We start from the raw sequence: 13,162 nt of genomic DNA on the forward strand, positions 1-13,162 counted from the left end.
AGCCATCATAACTTCATCTTGCTCAGTCGTTGTTACAAAATTTATAGCCTGCTACTATGTTGTTCATGCCAATTTTGTACTCCTCGAACATGTTGGTTTGCATGGGACTCGACGAGTAGTAAGTCTCGTTGTTTCATTCTAACATGCTCTGTTATATTGGCTGTTGGTATGCGGCATGCACTCTTTGTTTGCTTATTGTGCGCATTACAATGATCTTGTTATAACGACGAAATGATGAGTTCCAAATTCTTTGGCAAACAATATTGTAGTGTCTTTGCCTTTCCATTGTTGCTGGTCTTAACTTGTAATGTCTTTGTTTCAGATATAGGTGCTGCATGGACAACTTAAAAGATTGCCGGATCGCTTCATTGTATTGCTAGGTTTAATTACCATTCAATTTCTGTGGGTTCTGTAATATTTTTTTCAATGCCTTGCAGTTGATGTAATATTTAGTTAGTTTTTATAGTTCTTTCGCGCATTTTTTCTTTGGTGCTTGTGGTAAGTGAGGCTATCCGAGAGAAATCAATGCTGCGTAAATATTCTCAGTATCTAAATCACGAATTCCCATCCCTTAAACGGCCCAATTAAGCGAAATCACATATGTGCCTGCCCGCAAAATCCTAAAGCGCATATTATGCTGGCATATAAACAGCAACTAAACGGGCTGGCCCACTTACTTCTTGGGCCAGCCCGTTTGAGTTACGGTGGACCCCACACTCTAATTGGGCTGGCCCACTTGATTTAAGGTGGACCCCACCCACTACTGGGCCGGCCCACTAATTAGTTGGGCCAGCCCATTTGCTTTTGTGGTGGACCCCACATACTAAACGGGCCGGCCCTTCAAGAGGAAAGTGGGACCCACCTGTGTTTTTGGCCCGGCCCACTATCTTGTTGGGCCGGCCCACTTGCAAAATGGTGGACCCCACATACTATTTGGGCCGGCCTTTTAACAGGAAAGTGGGGCCCACCTGTGCTTTTGGCCCGGCCCACTATCTTGTTGGGCCAGCCCACTTGCTATATGGTGGTCCCACATGGTAAATGGGCCGGCCCTTTAATAGGAAGGTGGGACCCACCTGTGTTTTTGGCCCGGCCCACTATCTTGTTGGGCCGGCCCACTTTCTATATGGTGGACCCCACATACCAAATGGCCCGGCCCATTAACAGGAATGTGGGACCCACCTGTGTTTTTGGCCGGCCCACTATCTTGGTGGGCCAGCCCACTTGCTATATGGTGGACCCCACATACTAAATGGGCCGGCCCTTTAACAGGAAGGTGGGACCCACCTGTGTTTTTGGCCCGGCCCACTATCTTGTTGGGCCGGCCCACTTGCTATATGGTGGACCCCACATACTAAATGGGCCGGCCCTTTAACGGGAGAGTGAGACCCACTCGTGTTTTTGGCCCGGCCCACTAGCTTGTTGGGCCGGCCCACTTGCTATATGGTGGACCCCACACACTAAATGGGCCGGCCTTTTAACGAGAAAGTGGGACCCACTGTGTTTTTGGCCCGGCCCACTTGCTTCTTGGGTCGGCCCGATTGCCTGTAAGGTGGACCCCACATGTTAAATGGGCCGGCCCATTTAAGTTTTGACCAGATCAACATTAGAGGTTAGGCCCGGCCCACGTAACTAATGGACCAGCCCGACTATATAGTTGACCGGTCAAACTATGTCATCCGGCCCGGCCCGCTTAAGACGTGGCGGGCCTCGTGTGGGCCTACCATCTACCACGGGGTTTCAGCTGGTTAACGCCGTTAACCGCCGATTAACGGCGTCCGCCACGTGTCAGTTTGCATGACGTCAGCAGTCAACGGGCTCCCGGAAACACTTGGGCAACGGTCCGATTTTCCGTGGCGGAAGGGCGCCCAAGCGCGACGGACCGAAAAAATCGTCGTTGGACTTTGCCTGACGCAGTTTCGACAACAGAACCCATATCGTCGGGTTAGGCCCATAGGCGACGAAAAATGCCCCTTAGTTGACGATTTTGGGACGTTGTCTATCAGAACTTTTCTTGTAGTGATTAGTATACTATGCATGAGGCTTGCAACTTGTAAGATATAATTTACATAACTCATATGCTTTATTACTACCGTTGACAAAATTGTTTCATATTTTCAAAATAAAAGCTCTAGCACAAATACAGGCAATCGATGCTTTCCTCTTTGAAGGACCTTTCTTTTACTTTTATTGTTGAGTCGGTTTACCTATCTCTCTCCACCTCAAGAAGCAAACACTTGTGTGAAGCTGTGCATTGATTCCTACATACTTGCATATTGCACTTGTTATATTACTTTATGTTGACAATATCCATGAGATATACATGTTATAAGTTGGAAGCAACCGCTGAAACTTAATCTTCCTTTGTGTTGCTTCAACACCTTTACTTTGATTTATTGCTTTATGAGTTAACTCTTATGCAAGACTTATTGATGCTTGTCTTGAAGTACTATTCATGAAAAGTCTTTACTTTATGATTCACTTGTTTACTGATGTCATTACCATTGTTTTGATCGCTGCATTCATTACATATGTTTACAAATAGTATGATCAAGATTATGATGGCATGTCACTTCAGAAATTATCTTTGTTATCGTTTTACCTGCTCGGGACGAGCGGAACTAAGCTTAGGGATGCCGATACGTCTCCAACGTATCGATAATTTCTTATGTTCCATGCTACTTTATTGATGATATCTACATGTTTTATGCACATTATATGTCGTATTTACGCATTTTCCGGAACTAACCTATTAACAAGATGCCGAAGAGCCGGTTCTGTCGTTTTCTGCTGTTTTTGGTTTCAGAAATCCTAGTAACGAAATATTCTCGGAATTGGACGAAATCAACGCCCAGGGTCCTATTTTTGCACGAAGCTTCCAGAAGACCGAAGGAGAGTCGAAGTGGGGCCACGAGGTGGTGACACCACAGGGCGGCGCGGCCCAGGCCCTGGCCGCGCCAACTTATGGTGTGGGCCCCTCGTGCCGCCTCTTGACCTGCCCTTCCGCCTACAAATAGCCTCCGTCGCGAAACCCCCGCATGCCGAGAGCCACGATACGGAAAACCTTCCGGAGACGCCGCCGCCGCGAATCCCATCTCGGGGGATTCAGGAGATCGCCTCCGGCACCCTGCCGGAGAGGGGATTCATCTCCCGGAGGACTCTACACCGCCATGGTCGCCTCCGGAGTGATGAGTGAGTAGTTCACCCCTGGACTATGGGTCCATAGCAGTAGCTAGATGGTCGTCTTCTCCTAATTGTGCTTCATCGTTGGATCTTGTGAGCTGCCTAACATGATCAAGATCATCTATCTGTAATTCTATATGTTGTGTTTGTCGGGATCCGATGAATAGAGAATGCTATGTTATGGTGATTATCAATCTATTGTTTATGTGTTGTTTATGATCTTGCATGATCTCCGTTATTAGTAGAGGCTCGGCCAAGTTTTTACTCTTAACTCCAAGAGGGAGTATTTATGCTCGATAGTGGGTTCATGCCTTCATTGACACTAGGACAAGTGACGTAAAGTTCTAAGGTTGTGATGTGCTATTGCCACTAGGGATAAAACATTGATTCTATGTCTAAGGATGTAGTTGTCGATTACATTACGCACCATACTTAATGCAATTGTCTCGTTGCTTTGCAACTTAATACCGAAAGGGGTTCGGATGATAACCTCGAAGGTGGACTTTTTAGGCATAGATGCGGTTGGATGGCGGTCTATGTACTTTGTCGTAATGCCCCGATTAAATCTCACTATATTTATCATATCATGTATATGCATTGTTATGCCCTTTTCTATTTGTCAATTGCCCGACTGTAATTTGTTCACCCAACATGCTTTTATCTTATGGGAGAGACACCTCTAGTGAACTGTGGACCCCGGTCCTATTCTTTACATCGCATACAATCTACTCGCAATACTTGTTTTATCTGTTTTCTTGCAAACAATCATCTTCCACACAATACGGTTAATCCTTTGTTACAGCAAGCCGGTGAGATTGACAACCTCACTCGTTTCGTTGGGGCAAAGTACTTTGGTTGTGTTGTGCAGATTCCACGTTGGCGCCGGAATCCCTGGTGTTGCGCCGCACTACATTTCGCCACCATCAACCTTCAACGTGCTTCTTGGCTCCTACTGGTTCGATAAACCTTGGTTTCATACTGAGGGAAACTTGCTTCTATACGCATCATACCTTACACTTGGGGTTCCCAACGGACGTGTGCATCTACGTGTATCAGGCCACTGCGGAAGAAGAAGCAGAACACCATTCCTACCTCCTCCGGGTAAACTTTGTTAACGTACTTTCCGGTTTAAGTTTTCGCTTTTGATACCTCTTGTGGCTAACTTCTTTCTTTTTTCCTCTCTCAGAGCTCCTCTTGAACTCACCAGGAGCACGCCCGGCATGACCAGGGAGGCTCCAAAAGATACAGGGAAAGGTCAAGATACTCCTCGGCAAAGTCTGGCACACTCTGGTGCCGTAAAAACTCCTTCCCCCGTATGGCAAGTGAGGGGAACGCAGCCCCTAACAAAGAAGATCACCGCGCCGAGGGGGATTTTTCTTCACCTCCTGACTTTGAAGACCCCGGCGCCAACAACATGGGCACCGGTTCAGATCAAACTGGGCGGTCGGAACCTTTGGTTCCGCCCGTCCTTGAGAAAACAACTGAAGCACCATCTGCCTCACCTACCAAGACTTCTTCCTCTGCACCATCAAAGCCACCCTCTCCGGCCAAGGGCTCAGCTGTGTCGCCTCCGGCATCTTCCAGGAAGCATCCTCCTGCTCCATCTGGCAAGAAGCTCTCCTCCCAGAGAAGCGCTGCAGTTACCGTGGAGCAACTCTCCGGTGCGGTACAGGTCGCGGTGGCTCAGCCCGCCAGCTCCCAGAGCCTTACACTCCATGCCGGGCGAGTTGCGGTTGCAATCAGTGAGAGGATCTCGGCGCAAACAGGCCGGATCATCAAGCTGAACCGTGGCGCGGCTAACTTGGGCGTGTGATACGTCTCCAACGTATCGATAATTTCTTATGTTCCATGCTACTTTATTGATGATACCTACATGTTTTATACACATTATATGTCATATTTATGCGTTTTCCGGAACTAACCTATTAACAAGATGCCGAAGTGCCGGTTCTCGTTTTCTCGCTGTTTTTGGTTTCAGAAATCCTAGTAACGAAATATTCTCGGAATTGGACGAAATCAACGCCTGGGTTCCTATTTTGCCCGGAAGCATCCAGAACACCCGAGAGCCGCCGGAGGGGGCCCCGTGGGCCCGAGATGATAGGGTGGCGCGGCCAGGGCTGGGCCCGCGCCACCCTATGGTGTGGTCGCCCCTTTGACCCTCCTGCGCCGCCTCTTCGCCTATATAAAGCCCCTGCATCGAAAACCCTTACGAGAGGAAGCCACGGTACGCGAAACCTTCCAGAGCCGCCGCCATCGCGAAGCCAAGATCTGGGGGACAGGAGTCTCCGTTCCGGCACCCCGCCGGACAGGGAAGTGCCCCCGGAAGGCTTCTCCATCGACACCGCTGCCATCTCCACCGCCATCTTCATCACCGCTGCTCGCTCCCATGAGGAGGGAGTAGTTCTCCATCGAGGCTCGGGGCTGTACCGGTAGCTATGTGGTTCATCTCTCTCCTATGTACTTCAATACAATAATCTCATGAGCTGCCTTACATGATTGAGATTTATATGATGATGCTTGTAATCTAGATGTCATTATGCTAGTCAAGTGAGTTTTACTTATGTGATCTCCGGAGACTCCTTGTCCCACGTGTGTAAAGGTGACGGTGTGTGCACCGTGTGGGTCTCTTAGGCTATATTTCACAGAATACTTATTCACCGTTATGAATGGCGTAGTGAAGTGCTTATTTATATCTCTTTATGATTGCAATGTGTTTTGTATCACAATTTATCTATGTGCTACTCTAGCAATGTTATTAAAGTAGTTTTATTCCTCCTACACGGTGTAATGGTGACAAGTGTGTGCACTCGTGTTAGTACTTGGTTTATGCTATGATCATGATCTCTTGTAGATTGCGAAGTTAACTATTGCTATGATAGTATTGATGTGTATTATTCCTCCTACATAAGCATGAAGGTGACAAGTGTGCATGCTATGTTAGTACTTGGTTTAGTCGTTTCGATCTTTCATGCACTCTAAGGTTATTTAAATATGAACATTGAATTGTGGAGCTTGTTAACTCCGGCATTGAGGGTTCGTGTAATCCTACGCAATGTGTTCATCATCCAACAAGAGAGTGTAGAGTATGCATTTATCTATTCTGTTATGTGATCAAAGTTGAGAGTGTCCACTAGTGAAAGTCTAATCCCTAGGCCTTGTTCCTAAATACTGCTATCACTGCTTGTTACTGTTTTACTGCGTTATTACTGCTGCGTTTCTACCGCATGTTTACTTCCCGCAATATTACTACCATCAACTGCACGCCAGCAAGCACTTTTCTGGCGCCGTACTACTGCTCATACTTATTCATACCACCTGTATTTCACTATCTCTTCGCCGAACTAGTACACCTATTAGGTGTGTTGGGGACACAAGAGACTTCTTGCTTTGTGGTTGCAGGGTTGCATGAGAGGGATATCTTTGACCTCTTCCTCCCTGAGTTCGATAAACCTTGGGTAATCCACTTAAGGGAAACTTGCTCGCTGTTCTACAAACCTCTCGCTCTTGGAGGCCCAACACTGTCTACAAGAATAGAAGCACCCGTAGACATCAAGCACTTTTCACGGCGCCGTTGCCGGGGAGGGAAGGTAAACGGCACTCACACATTGGCAAGCCCGGCAACTAAGCACTTTTCCTCCCTCGTCAACTACGCGCCAAGCACTTTTCTAGCGCCGTTGCCGGGGAGGAAAGGTAAAAGGCACTCATACTTCGGTTCCAGGTAACAGTACTTTTCTGGCACCATTGTGTGTGTGCTCGAAGCTATTTCCTTTAGACTCTGCAATTGCGACATTTGGTTTCTTGTTTACACTAGTTAGGCATAATGGACAACAATGACCTTTTTATTCTATTTCCTGATTTAAGACATGGATGGTTTGATGCGAAAATTAAAAAAACCATGGAACATATTAATATGAATGCTTTGAACACCATTGTTGTTAATGATATGGAAAATTCTAAGCTTGGGGAAGCTGGCTTTGATGAGCATGATATTTTTAGTCCCCCAAGCAATGAGGAGAAAATTTACTTTGATGATACTTTGCCTCCCATTTATGATGATTATAATGATAGTAGTCTTTTGTTACCACCTGTTATGGAGGATAAATTTGATTATGATTACAATATACCTCCTATATTTGATAGCTACTTTGTTGAATTTTCTCCCACTACAATTAATAAGAATGACTATGCTTATGTTGGGAGTAGTAATTATTTTATGCATGAGACTCATGATAAGAATGCTTTAAGTGATAGTTATATTGTTGAGTTTGCTCATGTTGCTACTGAAAGTTATTATGAGAGAGGAAAATATGGTTGTAAAAATTTTCATGTTACTAAAACACCTCTCTATGTGCTGAAATTTTTGAAGCTACACTTGTTTTATCTTCCTATGCTTGTTACTTTGCTCTTCATGAACTTGTTTATTTACAAGATTCCTATGCATAGGAAGCATGTTAGACTTAAATGTGTTTTGAATTTGCCTCTTGATGCTCTCTTTTGCTTCAACTTCTATTTCTTGCGAGTGCATCATTAAAACTGTTGAGCCCATCTTAATGGCTATAAAGAAAGAACTTCTTGGGAGATAACCCATGTGTTTATTTTTCTACAGTACTTTTATTTTGTATTTGTGTCTTGGAAGTTGTTACTACTGTAGCAACCTCTCCTTATCATGTTTTTGTGCCAAGTAAAGTTTCTATGTCAAAGTTGATGTTATATTTGGGATCGCTGCGCAGAAACAGCATTGCTGTCTGTCACGAATCTGAGCACAGTTCTCTGTAGAAAATTCGAAAAAACCTGCCAATTTACGAGCGTGATCCTCAGATATGTACGCAACTTTCATTAGTTTTGAGTTTTTCCATTTGAGCAAGTCTGGTGCCAGCTTTAAATTCGTCTTTACGGACTGTTCTGTTTTTGACAGATTCTGCCTTTTATTTCGCATTGCCGCTTTTGTTAAGTTGAATGAGTTTCTTTGTTCCATTAACTTTCAGAAGTTTTGTGCAATGTCCAGAAGTGAAAATAATGTTTGTGTCACCTCTGAACATGTGAATTATTAATTGTGCACTAACCCTCTAATGAGTTTGCTTGAAGTTTGGTGTGAAGGAAGTTTTCAAGGGTCAAGAGAGGAGAATGATATACTATGATCAAGAGGAGTGAAAGCTCTAAGCTTGGGGATGCCCCCGTGGTTCACCCCTGCATATTTTAAGAAGACTCAAGCGTCTAAGCTTGGGGATGCCCAAGGCATCCCCTTCTTCATCGACAACATCATCGGGTTCCTCCCCGAAACTATATTTTTATTCAATCACATCTTGTGTTCTTTACTTGGAGCGTCTGTATGTTTTTGTTTTTGTTTTTGTTTGAATAAATGATTGTTTGGGAGAGAGACACGCTCCGCTGGTTCGTATGAACACATGTGTTCTTAGCTCATAATATTCATGGCGAAGTTTCCTCTTCGTTAAATTGTTATATGGTTGGAATTGGAAAATGCTACATGTAGTAATTCTAAAATGTCTTGGATAATGTGATACTTGGCAATTGTTGTGCTCATGTTTAAGCTCTTGCATCATATGCTTTGCACCCATTAATGAAGAAATACATAGAGCATGCTAAAATTTGGTTTGCATAATTGGTCTCTCTAAGGTCTAGATAATATCTAGTATTGAGTTTTGAACAACAAGGAAGACGGTGTAGAGTCTTATAATGTTTACAATATGTCTTTTATGTGAGTTTTGCTGCACCGGTTCATCCTTGAGTTTGCTTCAAATAACCTTGCTAGCCTAAACCTTGTATCGAGAGGGAATACTTCTCATGCATCCAAAATCCTTGAGCCAACCACTATGCCATTTGTGACCACCATACCTACCTACTACATGGTATTTCTCCGCCATTCCAAAGTAAATTGCTTGAGTGCTACCTTTAAACAATTCAAAAGTTATTACCTCTTATTTGTGTCAATGTTTTATAGCTCATGAGGAAGTATGTGGTGTTTTATCTTTCGATCTTGTCATTTACTTTTGACAGACTTTCACAATGGACTAGTGGCTTCATCCGCTTATCCAATAATTTTGCAAAAAGAGCTGGCATTGAGGTTCCCAGCCTCAATTAATTAACTTGCATTAATAATTCTCTTCACATGTTTTGCTCTGATTCATCAGTAAGCAACTTAATTTTGCAAATAGACACTCCTCCATGGTATGTGAATGTTGGAAGGCACCCGAGGATTCGGTTAGCCATGGCTTGTGTAAGCAAAAGGTTGGGAGGAGTGTCATCCATAAATAAAGAAAAACTAAACTAAAGTACATGTGTAAACAAAAGAGAAGAGGGATGATCTACCTTGTCTGGTAGAGATAACGTCCTTCATGGGAGCCGCTCTTGAAAGTCCGGTTGATGAGGTAGTTAGAGTGCCCACTACCATTCGTTGACAACAACAAACACCTCTCAAAACTTTATTTTTATGCTCTCTATATGTTTTCAAAATCAAAGCTCTAGCACAAATATAGCAATCGATGCTTTCCTCTTTGAAGGACCATTCTTTTACTTTTATTGTTGAGTCAGTTTACCTATCTCTCTCCACCTTAAGAAGCAAACACTTGTGTGAACTGTGCATTGATTCCTACATACTTGCATATTGCACTTATTATATTGTTTTGCATTGACAACTATCCATGAGATATACATGTTACAAGTTGAAAGCAACCGCTGAAACTTAATCTTCCATTATGTTGCTTCAATGTCTATACTTTAAATTATTGCTTTATGAGTTAACTCTTATGCAAGACTTATTGATGCCTGTCTTGAAAGTGCTATTCATGAAAAGTCATTGCTTTATGATTCAGTTGTTTACTCATGTCATTACCATTGCTTTGATCGCTGCATTCATTACATATGTTTACAATATGATCAAGATTATGATGGCATGTCACTTCAGAAATTATCTTTGTTATCGTTTTACCTGCTCGGGACGAGCAGAACTAAGCTTGGGGATGCTGATACGTCTCCAACGTATCGATAATTTCTTATGTTCCATGCTACTTTATTGATGATACCTACATGTTTTATACACATTATATGTCATATTTATGCGTTTTCCGGAACTAACCTATTAACAAGATGCCAAAGTGCCAGTTCCTGTTTTCTGCTGTTTTTGGTTTCAGAAATCCTAGTAATGAAATATTCTCGGAATTGGACGAAATCAACGCCCAGGTTCCTATTTTGCCCGGAAGCATCCAGAACACCCGAGAGCCGCCGGAGGGGGGGCCTGTGGGCCCCTGATGATAGGGTGGCGCGGCCGGGGCTGGGCCCGCGCCACCCTATGGTGTGGTCGCCCCTTTGACCCTCCCGCGCCGCCTCTTCGCCTATATAAAGCCCCCGCATCGAAAACCCTTACGAGAGGAAGCCACGGTACGCGAAACCTTCCAGAGCCGCCGCCATCGCGAAGCCAAGATCTGGGGGACAGGAGTCTCTGTTCCGGCACCCTGCCGGACAGGGAAGTGCCCCCGGAAGGCTTCTCCATCGACACCGCTGCCATCTCCACCGCCATCTTCATCACCGCTGCTGCTCCCATGAGGAGGGAGTAGTTCTCCATCGAGGCTCGGGGCTGTACCGGTAGCTATGTGGTTCATCTCTCTCCTATGTACTTCAATACAATAATCTCATGAGCTGCCTTACATGATTGAGATTTATATGATGATGCTTGTAATCTAGATGTCATTATGCTAGTCAAGTGAGTTTTACTTATGTGATCTCCGGAGACTCCTTGTCCCACGTGTGTAAAGGTGACGAGTGTGTGCACCGTGTGGGTCTCTTAGGCTATATTTCACAGAATACTTATTCACTGTTATGAATGGTGTAGTGAAGTGCTTATTTATATCTCTTTATGATTGCAATGTGTTTTGTATCACAATTTATCTATGTGCTACTCTAGCAATGTTATTAAAGTAGTTTTATTCCTCCTACACGGTGTAATGGTGACAGTGTGTGCACTCGTGTTAGTACTTGGTTTATGCTATGATCATGATCTCTTGTAGATTGCGAAGTTAACTATTGCTATGATAGTATTGATGTGTATTATTCCTCCTACATAAGCATGAAGGTGACGAGTGTGCATGCTATGTTAGTACTTGGTTTAGTCGTTTCGATCTTTCATGCACTCTAAGGTTATTTAAATATGAACATTGAATTGTGGAGCTTGTTAACTCCGGCATTGAGGGTTCGTGTAATCCTACGCAATGTGTTCATCATCCAACAAGAGAGTGTAGAGTATGCATTTATCTATTCTGTTATGTGATCAAAGTTGAGAGTGTCCACTAGTGAAAGTCTAATCCCTAGGCCTTGTTCCTAAATATCGCTATCGCTGCTTGTTACTCGTTTTATTGCGTTACTACTCGCTGCGTTACTACTCGCATGTTTACTTCCCGCAATATTACTACCATCAATCGCACGCCAGACAAGCACTTTTACGGCGCCGTACTACTGCTCATACTTATTCATACCACCTGTATTTCACTATCTCTTCGCCGAACTAGTACACCTATTAGGTGTGTTGGGGACACAAGAGACTTCTTGCTTTGTGGTTGCAGGGGTTGCATGAGAGGGATATCTTTGACCTCTTCCTCCCTGAGTTCGATAAACCTTGGGTAATCCACTTAAGGGAAACTTGCTGCTGTTCTACAAACCTCTGCTCTTGGAGGCCCAACACTGTCTACAAGAATAGAAGCACCCGTAGACATCAGCGTGCTTCAAAAGTATGTCGATGAATGGAACATCTCAGACATTACTGAAGCCACCATCGGCATAGACAAGGACGGGCAGCCCGTGGTGGACACCCGCGGCCCCCGGAACACCGTGCAGCACCTGCAGCGGCTTAAGTGCACCGTGCATGAGTTTGACAACGCCTGGCACGATGTTGACAAGAACTTGCTGGTAAGTTTCTCATCCGAACTTGAATTTTATCCTTATACCGAACTGTTTTCAACCTTGACCTTATAGATATATCCTCATAGTCCCCGAGTTTCGGGTTAAGCACACAGTACTTAGCGCGAAACTGCTCAAAAAGCCGGCATACATAGTCCCCGAGTTTTGGGTTAAGTATGATGTACTTAGCGCGAAACTATCCTCAAAATCTGGCATCCCTCACGGTTTCTTTTTACTCTTGTAGGGCGTGTTAGACTCGCGCAAGAAGCTCTTCGAGCAGCTGCTGTGGGAGCATCGCGACCTCACCGAGGCCTTCGCCGCACTTCAACTTACCCACAGCCAGTGCCAAGGTTTGTTTGAGCTAACCGGTTCCTTTCATACCGTTTTGCCTCTAGAATTTTACTAAACGGTTTCTTTTGTGCAGCCGCGCTTCCGGAAACTCCCGCGCCGGATGAGCTCACCAGCCAAATCGCAACCCTCCAAGGTTTGTTGCCTCTGTTGGTTTCTTTTTTCCTTTGTCAACTTTTCCGTTTGCTAACTTCTTTCGTTCCGGTTTTCAGCCGAGAAGGATAAGCTCGCCCTCCAGCACCAGAATTCCCTGCAGGCTCAGAAGAATGAGACTGCAAGACTCAAGGAGGATCGGCCGGGCTGCGGCATGATACTGCACTCAAGGAGGCCGTCAGAGCCGGAAATGCCGAGGTTGAGGAAGCTAAGGAGCAACTGCGCCAGGAGCTCGAGGAGGAGAAGAAGCTGCGGGGGCTTGAAATGGAGCGGAATGATGAACTTGCACTGGTCCAGACCTCGGTTGGTCAATTCATAAAGGACCTGGACGTCAAAGCTCGGAGTACGCACTTTTTTCCTTTGCTTACAAGCTTTCTCTTCTTGCCGGTTTATCCTTACACCGGCTTCCTTTTATCTTTCCGCAGAAATCTTCCCGGAGTCTCAGGAACGTGCCGAAGCGGCCGTTGCCAAAGTCCGGGTCGAGAGTCCGGCTTCCGATGCCAGCCCCCCTGGACCACAGAAGATTACCTGACGGCTCTTTCTTCCCGCATCACCCATGTGAAGAAGCTCACGA

This window comes from Lolium rigidum, chromosome 2 (assembly GCF_022539505.1).
Source record: "Lolium rigidum isolate FL_2022 chromosome 2, APGP_CSIRO_Lrig_0.1, whole genome shotgun sequence".
Taxonomy (NCBI): Eukaryota; Viridiplantae; Streptophyta; class Magnoliopsida; order Poales; family Poaceae; genus Lolium; species Lolium rigidum.